This window comes from Neolamprologus brichardi, chromosome 17 (assembly GCF_056152115.1).
Source record: "Neolamprologus brichardi isolate AB-2024 chromosome 17, ASM5615211v1, whole genome shotgun sequence".
Classification (NCBI taxonomy): domain Eukaryota; kingdom Metazoa; phylum Chordata; class Actinopteri; order Cichliformes; family Cichlidae; genus Neolamprologus; species Neolamprologus brichardi.
In genome coordinates this window covers 12,109,868-12,121,073 of record NC_142120.1, presented here as the reverse complement: position 1 = coordinate 12,121,073, position 11,206 = coordinate 12,109,868, and the positions used below count along the sequence as shown (strand labels likewise).

General features: G+C 38.2%; 1 protein-coding gene across 5 annotated transcripts in view; it reads left to right on the top strand.

Moving 5' to 3' along the window:
• Positions 1–246: 246 nt before the first annotated feature.
• Positions 247–11,206, top strand: part of atp2b1a (ATPase plasma membrane Ca2+ transporting 1a) — a 39,617-nt gene continuing 28,657 nt past the window's right edge. For 2 of the 5 annotated variants that reach the window (XM_087830722.1, XM_087830726.1), the window contains exon 1: positions 247–404. The gene's annotated coding sequence lies outside the window, so the exon portion shown is untranslated. Of the gene's footprint in view, positions 405–769; positions 1,199–11,206 lie in introns of those variants that run through there. The other 3 variants (XM_087830724.1, XM_006780725.3, XM_087830723.1) reach the window with 2 other exon arrangements.

Here is an 11,206-nt window from a genome sequence, read left to right as displayed (position 1 = left end):
GCATTTTTAAATCATAGAGATGCAACAATACCGCTGTGAGACACGCACCTTTTATCGTGTTGCATTAAAAAAGAAATAGGTGGTCTTGGTCTGCATCTGTTCTGTAATTAAACATAGAGAGATTATTGTCTCAGCAGTCAGCCACGTGAGTTGCGGCAACATCATCCCGCTTTTCCACCGCACGCATGTGTCATATGATTTCCGGTCAAAGTGACATGGGTTTTCATGAGCTCGAGGGAGATAGGAACTATCTTGGCAGTGTGAGGTTTGCAGGCTTTGGTTGTGGTTGTGACAGCGCAGTGGGCGGGATTATACCTCAGATCAGGGGAGAGAGTCTAGTCTTTGGTGAGACTGAGGGGGAGTTAAAGAGAGAAAGGGAGCTGGGGTGCTCTTCAGAGGACGGAGTAAGTATTATTTTACTTATATTTTTCTCTATTAGCGCGGCAAAATGCCACACAATAGTTGATCTTTCCAAGTGATTTTGGATGTTGCATGTAACCCCATAACCGGTTAAAGTCTTCTTTTTTTGCACTGATCAACGAGGGCCAACCACTGTGGGTAGCTTGCCTTGGGTAGTTAGCGGTATACCAAGCTAATGTTAGCTATCTTGGAGGGATACTGACATGGGGCGGTTCGTTTTCCAACACAGGTAGCTAATCAGCCCGGGATGCTGCCAGATTTCATTCGCTTGTGCTTGGTTTGCTTGGGACTTCTGCATGGCTCATGGCTAAGTTTTTAGACTTGTCAGTCTGTTGGAAGTATCTTTTGTGAATTTCCCCTCTTTGCAGTCAGCATAAGCTAACGCATTAGTGCTAGTTGGCTAACCGTGTACGCTAGTCAGAACCGCTGTTATTTTTTTAATAACATATCTGTTGGGCTGCACATTGACGTTTCGACTTGGTTGCTCCTCGCGGGGTCCCGCTGTTAAATAACACTTCAACTATGGACCTTCATATCTTTAACAGAAAGTTGCCTGCATTGCATGTTACGTGGTGATATGTCATTCAGCTTGTCTAACGCCTCGCAGTTCCCGTTTTATGTGCAGATACATAACGTTAGTGGAGTACTACTAAACGGCCTGGAACTATATTCCGCGAGCGCTGGGAGTCCACGCGCTGCGGTTGCTCAACACACTCAACACGGGCAACTCGGGGAACCCATAAAACCGCGTTAGTCATTTCTGCTCTCTGTCACCACAGTAAGCGTGTTTTGAATCTTCGTTTATTGACTAACATCATTTTCAGGGGCTGTCATTTGCTGGTGTCGCATTCTGTTGTCCAACACTTTAATTTGTACCGTATTCTGAAGACAATAATTTGACCGCAACTAGTAGGTTTTAATCTCAAGTCCCAATCTCCTAACCTCCTCGAAACAATTACGAGAAACCCATTTGAGCAAGTATGGCTGTTTACCACTCTTAAATGTCCTGGTATGGCAAAACTGTCAGGTTATTTCCGAACTAAGGGGGAAAAACTGCCACTTGTCGTCCGTAACGCTACTGAAAGAACAACGGTTATTTCATACTTACACGGCAATAGAAACTCACACACTGACTGCAGCTCGTCTCTTTAAATTACCTTCCACTTGCCCGTAATGTATCTCGTATTTCTTAGGGCTTCCAGGTACTGCAAGATGATTACGTACGTTAACGTTACACTCTTAATCTTGATTGACGACGTAATATAGATTGGTGCACTCAGACATTACCTGCAGTATCTAGGTCGATGTGGAGTGCAGCCACAGAGCACCTTTTGGTGTCTAGTTGAAGGGATCACTCCTTATCCAATTAAATAGCACCCAGCTTGCTGCAGCGCCAGCAGTGTCTTTCAGTGTTTGTATAATGACTTGTGATTCTACATTCTATTATTGTAGTTGTATGAAAAGACGCTGAACATAAAACTCGGTGACACAGAGCGTACTAGTCACCTGTAGTAGTCATCTGTACTCTGGTCTTGTTAAATAATATAATGACAGATAAGCAATTACACGGATTTTATAATCACAATATCTTGGTGCACAATATTGTATTAGCTGCAATGACAGTTGCTGTGATTCAGTTTGGAGATATGTTTGAATTTTCTAGCTAATACTGCGTTAGAAGTCTATTTTTTCCAGGTTTAGCAGTGAGTAATGCTTCATTGTAGCTGCCTAGCGCAGCATATAGAAATTGAGTTTGTTTAATGATTCACTTAGATCATCAGTAACACAATCTGTTGCCTTGTCTGAGCCCTTTGAACTCAGACTGTTGCTGTCACTCAAGAATGACAAAAATATCTTTTCTTATTCTTTGCTGTGCCACCCTTTTTTTTTCTTCTAATGGCTGATTATAGACATTACCCCTCTCCTTGAGTGACTAATATGAGTCAGTAGTTATTTGAATACTTTTTTAAATTCTTTCGAAAAATTGTTATATTTCAGAGGGAAGATCACCTGACCTTTGTGGCTCATTAGTTCGTTTGTAGAAAATCAACCTTTCAAGACTACACCTCTACGTCCTTTTCAGCGGTGCATGTTTTTTCTTTCTTTCTGTGCTGAAGAATGTTGTTCGCACCAATCTTACATGCTCCTTGCTGCCGAGATAACTGCTTATTTTCGAGTACTCACAAAGCTATAGCCACTGTGAAGTAATGCCGCATATCTGGTATACTTTCTTCCAGGCAGTTGTCGCCTGCCAAATCTGTTCCTAACTCATCATGGATGAGTTCCTCTTACAGCTGCTGGTTCACATGTTCACTTATTTCATTGTCATGCTCTGCACTGCAGACAACTATAAGCCCAACATTAAGACAAATTACTAACATTTGTCCTTAGTGTACTCTGTAATTCTTCAAGTTTAATGTTTATAATTGCTAGTTTAAAGCATTATTTCACTGAGGTGACCACTGCAGGTCATTAATCTAAGGTGGCGTTAAGCCTCATGTAAACCAGCATGGAAAGCTAAATATAGTGTGGTTTTGAACCACGAAGTGTCATGTATTTATGGTAACATTTACCAATGATGGCATTTTACTTATCTTTATTACTGTGTGTGGATTGTAAGGTCAAGATTATTTCAAGCAGGGGTTTTAGGTTACAGGGTCTTTTAGTCATTCATTACTACTTGTTCATTTAAATCTTGTTTAACTTGGCACGAGAAACAAATTACACAGGTGTGATGACCAGTTATATGCTTCAGTTTTTAGTTTCAGGAGATCAAATGTACTATAATTGAAGATTGGCAAAAGTTATTATATACTGGGATTGTGCCTAATTAAAATAATTGCAAAGCACATGCTACAAAATAGCCCTTAAGACTGTCAGAAGGTCTAAATATGCTACCAGTCAGTCTGACGGACATTTATGTTAGTTTTGGCATCTCTGCAACATGGTGGGCTCCATGGTTTGATGTGGCAATGATTAAAGGGACATTTTTAAAGTGGGCTAAATGATTTAACTGTATTATTATTATTTGTTCATTTGGACTTCAGCGTCACTGAGCTTATATAATAGAAGCATACTTCCAGACCTCAACTTCTCTCATCGTAAAGTATTGCTGGTTGTCTTGGATGTTATCACTTGTGGCATACAGTATACAGTCCTGCTCTGGTGTAATCTTCTCTACACATTCAAACTGCCATTGTAGCGTGCTCTGAAAATCTTGCAACAATAGTACCGTGGAGGAGGGCAAATAATATCATACGATGGAGCCAATGAGAGAGCAATTCCTGCCTAATCAAGTCAGAGTAGTGTATTTGTGGGAAACAATTGCTCCCTGAAATACTACTCTAATTTTTATTTGAATCAAATGCAGTCATGTGGATCATGAAATCATTTGTCTGTTCCTTAAAGCTTCAAAACTTTCTTTCTAGTATACATGCATGACATGTGTTAAACCATAGCAATGCATTCTGTACCACAGTTTTTTTTTGTGAAATATATAATGCACAAGTCAACAATTGTGCATCCTAAAACTGAGTTGATGGCAACAGCAATTTCAGACTGCAGCAGATAATGATGGGGCAGCAGGACCCCAGGCCACCGATCTGGTCTGTGGTATCGCACATAAGCAAGAACACAGAAAGCCTCTGATCTTCAAAGTGCCTCAATGAAAGATGCCTCATTTTGGAACATTTTCAATCCTATGCACATGAAATGCTATGCAAAAGCTCAATAAAACCATACCTCCTGGTGTGCATTTACATCTTTGACAGGAGGAAATTAGTAGAAAGGAGTAAAATTTTTATATTCAAGTATAGTATTTCTTTGGCCAGTACTATGAAAGAAAAGGGGCATGTTTGATTTGATGATAACAAATTCTGTAGGTAAATGTTGAAATTTTAATTCTGAATTTGTCCAAATATTTATTTATTTATTTATTTATTTATAACAGTGGGGGGTGGAGGGTAAGGATACAACTTTAACAACAGGACAGTCTTCCAGCACTCAAAAATACTCATGTGCTCAGTTTCTCAGTTTTACTTATTTAAATGCCCAGCTTTCCCCTCATTTCTGTATGTAGCAACAATTATTTTTGACATGCTCTATAAATGTTAATATAAACAGTTTTGAGAAACCGGTCAGTCTTCATGTGCCTAGATGGCCACTATGTACTACATTTTATAACTTGTCTGTTCTGTTGTTATGTAAGAGGTTAAAAACCGGTCTATAAGAATGTGTTTCACCTGCATTGCTTTTGTAAGACGGCGTCAAACTATTTGTTGGTAAATTTAAGATATTACTGCTTATGCTTTTCAAATTCGTACTGCTTGTTGTATAGCAAATTTTTTTTTGTTGGCACAAAGGTTCAAAAAGAAAAGTACAACCTGTTCCTTAAAAGGTTTGAAAAGTAAATGCTAAATTTTTAATTGCTTAAAAAGTGGTTGAAAGTCTGATTTGCAGATCTGTTGCAAACAGGTTGGTAAAATTGGGTATAAAAACAGAGAGAGGCTTTTAGAAGTAACACAGACAGGCGTTAACATCCTTGTAAAATTGCATTGGCAAATAGTTATAATGAAAACTTAAATTTAATTAATTAATTAATTTAAAAGTAATATTTTTCAACATTCACTTGCAAAAAAGAAATAAGATTTCATAATTTATGAAGCATAATACTATAAAACACTGAATGGTGGTCAAATTTGTGCCCTCAGGCAGTAGTGCCTTATAATTGTACACAGGTCAGGGAAATTCACAACTAGGAATGAATCCACGAATGTTTAATTGAAACTTTACCAGTTAGGGGTTAAAAAAAATTTGTATAGCCAACATGTAATGGACTAAGGCAAAACAGAAATGTGTGCTGTGGTATGATAAATGAAAATGTAAAATTATTTTTGGAAGTATTGACATTTTTACCCTTCAGAATAAAGAAGAGGGGACAGACTGGCTTGTTATCAGTACAAAGTTTTACATACTGCACCAGAATTTTGTTTTGTTTTTTTTGGAAACCATGTTGTTCCAAAAAACAATTTACATCTGTTTACCTACAAGACAGAACACACAAAGAAAAAAAAATGTACGAAGACTATATTTAATAATATTAGAGCACAAATAAACGTTTTTAAAATAACGCGGTAGTCTTAAAGTGTCCATAAATTGATCTATAAATATAATATGATAGACAGTGAAATACATATATAAAATTTTATTCCTATTTATCCAGCAGCCTTAGTTCTTGGAGGGAAAGATGATGGTTTACTTTCATTTCAAATGCTGTTACGTGTCCTTCCATACATGCAGTAAAAGGAGCTGGAGAGGAAAAGCGTGTTGACGGTGACACCACTGACTGTGCGTTCTCATGAACTGGCAGCCTGACAGCGTTTGAGAGCTACGTAGAGGTTCCAGTCGGTGGGATGAAGTAGCACTCTCAGCTGCAAGCCACGCAGTACAAGGATGGCTGGGTGTCTCTGCTTTGTACCCTCCACATTTACATGGCCTGACCCAGTTCGGCAATGGCTAGCAGTGGGGGGAGGGGACAGTCTAGGGGAAGCTAAAAATATCACCTCTCGCATTAGGCAGCTCCATTGCAGAGGGATCCCTAGAATTGCTATCCTTGACTTGCATCAAGTTGTTGGCACATAATGGTATTCAAATTGCCAGAGGGTTTCCTTAACATGGAAACAAAGACATAAGTATATTTATGACACATCCATCACTATTGTCCTGTCTACTTGTTCCCAATTGCTGCAATCTTCTTTGTAGGGGATTCATTGTGTTGTAGTTTTGAATAGCCTTGTGATGTGCATGTCTGTAATTCTTGGGTTAAACCAGCACACATCCACCCTGAGTTATCGGTCTGCTACTGAAGTTTGGAAAGGGTTAACTCTGGCCTCTGTCATTCAGCCATACCATCCCAGCTGTTGGCTTGGAGATCCAATCACAATCATTTTCCACTGTTGTAACATGTGAGCTGCACTGCAACCCGAAACTGACCCAGGGCAGCAAATGTTGGGACTTCTTTCATCTTGGCATTGTTGCTGCATGTTGGGTTAGGGGGTGTGAATGTTATAGTAAGACATGGGGTGGGAGGTGCAGTGAATTACACTGAAAATTACAGGCTTGTCTTGAATAGTCCATATGGTGCTCGAAGTACGTTAAAGTCCTGCCACTTAATGCAAGTACTTTTGAGGCCATTAACAAATTTAGAAAGTCACATGCTTTCTTTAGGGTACAAGATGGTCTACCCTGAAATTCACCTGTGTCAGGTTGGTGGGATTTGTGGACTTGCTCTGGTACAAAGAATCCCAAAACTATCCTGTATCCAGCTGCATTTACTACATAGGAAATAATTTCATCCCTGCAATAAAACAACAACAAATGACTTGCTTCTTGCTCTTGGCTAGTATTTTTCAGAGGTGAAGGAAACTAACGGGTGGGAATGCTGCTTTTCTAACATTTCTACTGATCTCCATTAGTACCACATACAGGAAGGGAGTGAATCAGTTTGTTGTGAAGTTTTATTTTATTAATGGTCTGTAAAAAGAGCCATCAGTGTTTAGACGACAGTGGAAACACAGACAGCCAGCAGCCATAAGGAACCCAGTTTCTTGACAGAAATTCCTGGGATTAAAATATGTGCATCATTTGCTTGGAATGGCTATTGCTGAAATACAATGTCACCTTTTTTAATATATAAATTTATATATTGTTTGACAACACTATAGAGTCTTGCACTTTGAGTTTGGGGTGTGTGTTCATGTCTGTGTATTTTGCCAGAGTACATTGTGATTATAAAATCAGGATACTCAAGAATAAAAATGAAATGAAAATGAAAATGCCACATCAGGAATGAAGAACCTAAATCTCTGGACAGCACAAATCATGCAAAGGTGCATTTCCTTCTCACAATAGGGATTTCCACAATGTCTTCCACCTCGGCAGCACACCCGGCCTGGCAATTATACCGTGTAATAAATAATAAATTTGGTCCCGTTTTCCATGGCAGATGGCTTCAAATAGAGTCGACATGTGACAGAATAGTTTCCAAGAATCTCAATGGAATAAGCTTCAAGTATCCATTTGTGCACTGAGCAATAATAAAGGCTACATTTACCCAGTTTAGAGTTCAAACGCTTTCTTGAGTTTGACATTCATTTGGAGTTCCTGTTTGCTGTAAAGACAAATGAAAAGTTTCCTTTCAAATGTGATTTGTGTTACTGTTTGAAATGTAGAAAGTGAGAAAAAGCAAGTAAAGTATCCCCAGTGTTATTTCCAGACATGGCTTAATGTTCCCGTGTACCCCCACTGGTGCCTTTCCTAATGGATCAGATGGCTGGGTCCAGATTCCTTGTGCAATGCAAGATTAGTTTGACATGGCTTTTAGTATAGTAGTGATTTCATATAGAAACTGGGCCCATCGTGTTAAATCTCAGCCATAAATCCAGTTTTGTTCCTTCTGAAATGAAGAAATCAATGAAATCAAACCTTTCCTAAAACAGATGTACACTTGCTATGCTTCAGCCTCTGTAGTTTTATTAGGAGGTTGCTTTCTCATCCGAGCTTCTCCAAGACATATTCGTATCAACCTGGTCGACGTGAATGAGCCACATTGTGTTAGTCTGATTAACACTGAATGGACAGCAGCCTCTCATTAGAATGGACTCTCCCATGTAGAGCACCATGGAGGTCCCTCATGCAACAGATAGTCTTAATTAGATTAAACAAAAGGCTTTTCCTAGGGCAATCAGTCAGTTGGCCCTTGTACACTACGGCACCCCAGGAGTCACACAGCAGGGAAGCCAGGGGCTTTATGACTGTGATTTGTTTTTTGTTTGTTTTTTAATTTAATTGTGAGAGACTTTATGTTGAAATGGCAAGGGGACCGATGTAGTCTAGAATAAATGGGGGTGTTTAGTTGAAAAGATTTGACTGTAATGTTGTATTAGAAGCTCTTCATCAGGCAGACTGAACTTGAAGTCTAAAGTTATTTAAATTATACTTCTTTTAGTGTAGTAGTCATATTCAAGGGTAGCAGGTTCAGGTTCAAGTTACTTTATTTATACCCGTAGGTTGATTTGGTCTGCAGTAGTGAGTCATCCATCCTTGCACGCACATATTCAATACAAACAGAGACAACAGATAAGCGTAATACAAAACACTAAAGAAATTAATAAAAACATATTAATAATGAATTCACCTGGCATAGGATTGTAAAGCCATGGATTTGTTCATCTAAGTGAAAGCTGCTGCAGTGAAGCAGTTTTTAAACTGTGTTGTTGGGGCTAGAAACCTTTCTCTCAAACAGTGGCTCATAAGTTAGTTTGTCAGGTGGTCTGGCAATTTGTTTGAAAGAGTTTCTGTTCTTTACAGATAAATGTCTTAGACCTGACACCAAGGACAAGAAGAAAATGAATTCAGTGAGAATATGATTAAATGAAATCATTATGGTTGTATCATTGTGGAGTTTAGGTTTTTGCACACTGCTTCAGTTTGCTTCAAAGTTTCGCTTTGAATCAATAATTGTTCTGAGATATTTCTATGATTAAGCACATTCCCTCACTCATAATGGACGTAATCTCTTGTGTATGAGTGCACTTTCTAAAATCGGTGATCATATATTTTGTTTTAGTTACATTTAATTGAAGACTCATTATACCTTTAACAAAATCATCAAGTACTGGGCCGTAGCTGATCCCATTATCCTGAAGCTGACTAACAATAACAGAGTTATTCACATAGTTTAAAATGGTCCTGTTTTCATACCTGCTCTAACACACATTTGTGTGCAGGGTAAATAATGAGCGCAAGAGTGTGCATCCCTGTGGGTAGCCAGTTGAGGAGCAGACTTGATTGGATTTGATCCCATTTCTCCAGACTTTTTGAATCGTGTTAGTTAAAAAGTCAAGAATCCAGCCCAGAAGACTTTTTATTCAGGTCAAATTGTTCTCTTCTGATTAAAATATGAGGATTGGGCTGAAAGCTAAAAACTAGCACAAGGAAGTGTTTAACATTCAGGTTGAACAAGGTTATTGTGGCATATACTGCTCCTATCTGTGGCCTGTAAGCAAACTGCATGGGGTCAAGGACATGCCCAGTTTAACTTAAAATATCTATTTTCATGTGGATTTGTTTGTTTTAAGATTTTCATTATTAATTAAATATCTGGGAAAAGTAGATTTAGAAAACAGGACTAAAACATCATACATTAGGTCCATGCTGTGCCTGTAAAAACCTATTTTTTAAAAAAGATTTATCAGGTCCATGAGACTTCTTACTCATATGAATCAGAAGGCCTGTTTCACATCACTCTCATCATGTTAAAGTGGTGTTTATGTTCAGGCTTACAACACAGTAGCAGGATTTCTGGTATTGCAAGCAAGATCTTATTATGTATTCACTTTGTCCTCATGTATGATTCTATGAGCCCAGGAATTCTTCCCTAAATGTTCACTTGGACTCAAGTATAGACTGATTAGAATGTGTTGATCAAAGGCTGTGTTGATTTTGATAAAATATTGAAGTAATCCCATTTTGTTTACAACACGTCTCTGTGAAATCTTAATTGTACAAATTTGGCTGGAATGACTTTAAAGACAAGGGGCTTTATGCTCCTATCCCAAGAAGTAAAAAGTGTTAACTGATTTTTGTGCACTTATTTATTACAGCAGGGTGTAAGAGTTTGTACTGTTTTGCTATCCATTTTCTCTCATCTGTCCCTGGTTTTAGAGTATGTGTGTATGTGTTCACTGTGTCCTCTGCTCTCTGTAAAGAAGTTAAGATAACATTACTGAAGTCAAACGTAACCCAATAATTTACTGTAAGTGCAGTAAAAGCTTGCCAACAAGCGTTTCTGTATAAAATGACAGGGGAGAATGGGCTGACTACGCAGAGCATACGTTCAAGTGCAAAGCAATAAACTTAAGGTAAACACCTGGTTTAATTGCACTAATCTTTTTTTGCTCCACCTTGAAGCTATGGCCATTATAGAGAGATCTTCCGATGTGCTGGCTTCAAGATTTGATATGCACTTTGTAGTGTCTTTTCAACAACATTTGTATTTGACACAGTGACTTTATGTTTTATCAGGGTCTGCTGTTTATTTATTAATACAGATAAGGTAGAAGACCAACAACAAAGCCTATTATTATTTATCATAATTTAAAAAATTGCCTTTCACAATCTGTACAGCAGGCAACATCCTTATTTATCAGATGAGGAACAGTTTATATTAATAGGAAAAACAGAAACTTGAAGAAATTTGAATTGTAACTAAAAAGCAGGTAGAAAATGGTCTTGTGGTTTATTGTGCTTGTCCATGAGGTCTGTTAGTTGGTTGAACTGTCATGCTCTGGCTTTAACATTGTTTAACATGGTTATTATTTTGTTATTGTTTGAATATGTTCTGTTTTTAATCACTTTATGCATCATTCAAGTCCAACTCATGCAAGAGGCAAGAAAAATGTGTAAAAGCGTGCTGAAGCTCTGTTAACAGTAGATAACCAGTACATAATGCTCAAGAAGCTTTAACCAAGAAAAAGGGTGCTCATTACTAGTCAAGAGTTTTATCTTGATGGCAAAATTATTTTATTGCAACTTAAGTAAAACTAATCAGAATCTCTTGCCAATTGATTAGAGGCAGTTCTGCTAATAATGTAGCTACTTGTCTCAGCTGCCTCCAGCTTGGTAGGTTATATACTGAAAATGAAATGTTTTCCTGGCCAGATATTAATTAGCATAAGCGCTATGTCAGTAAATGAATTTTAACCCCCCTCTTCATGTAATGGCCCAT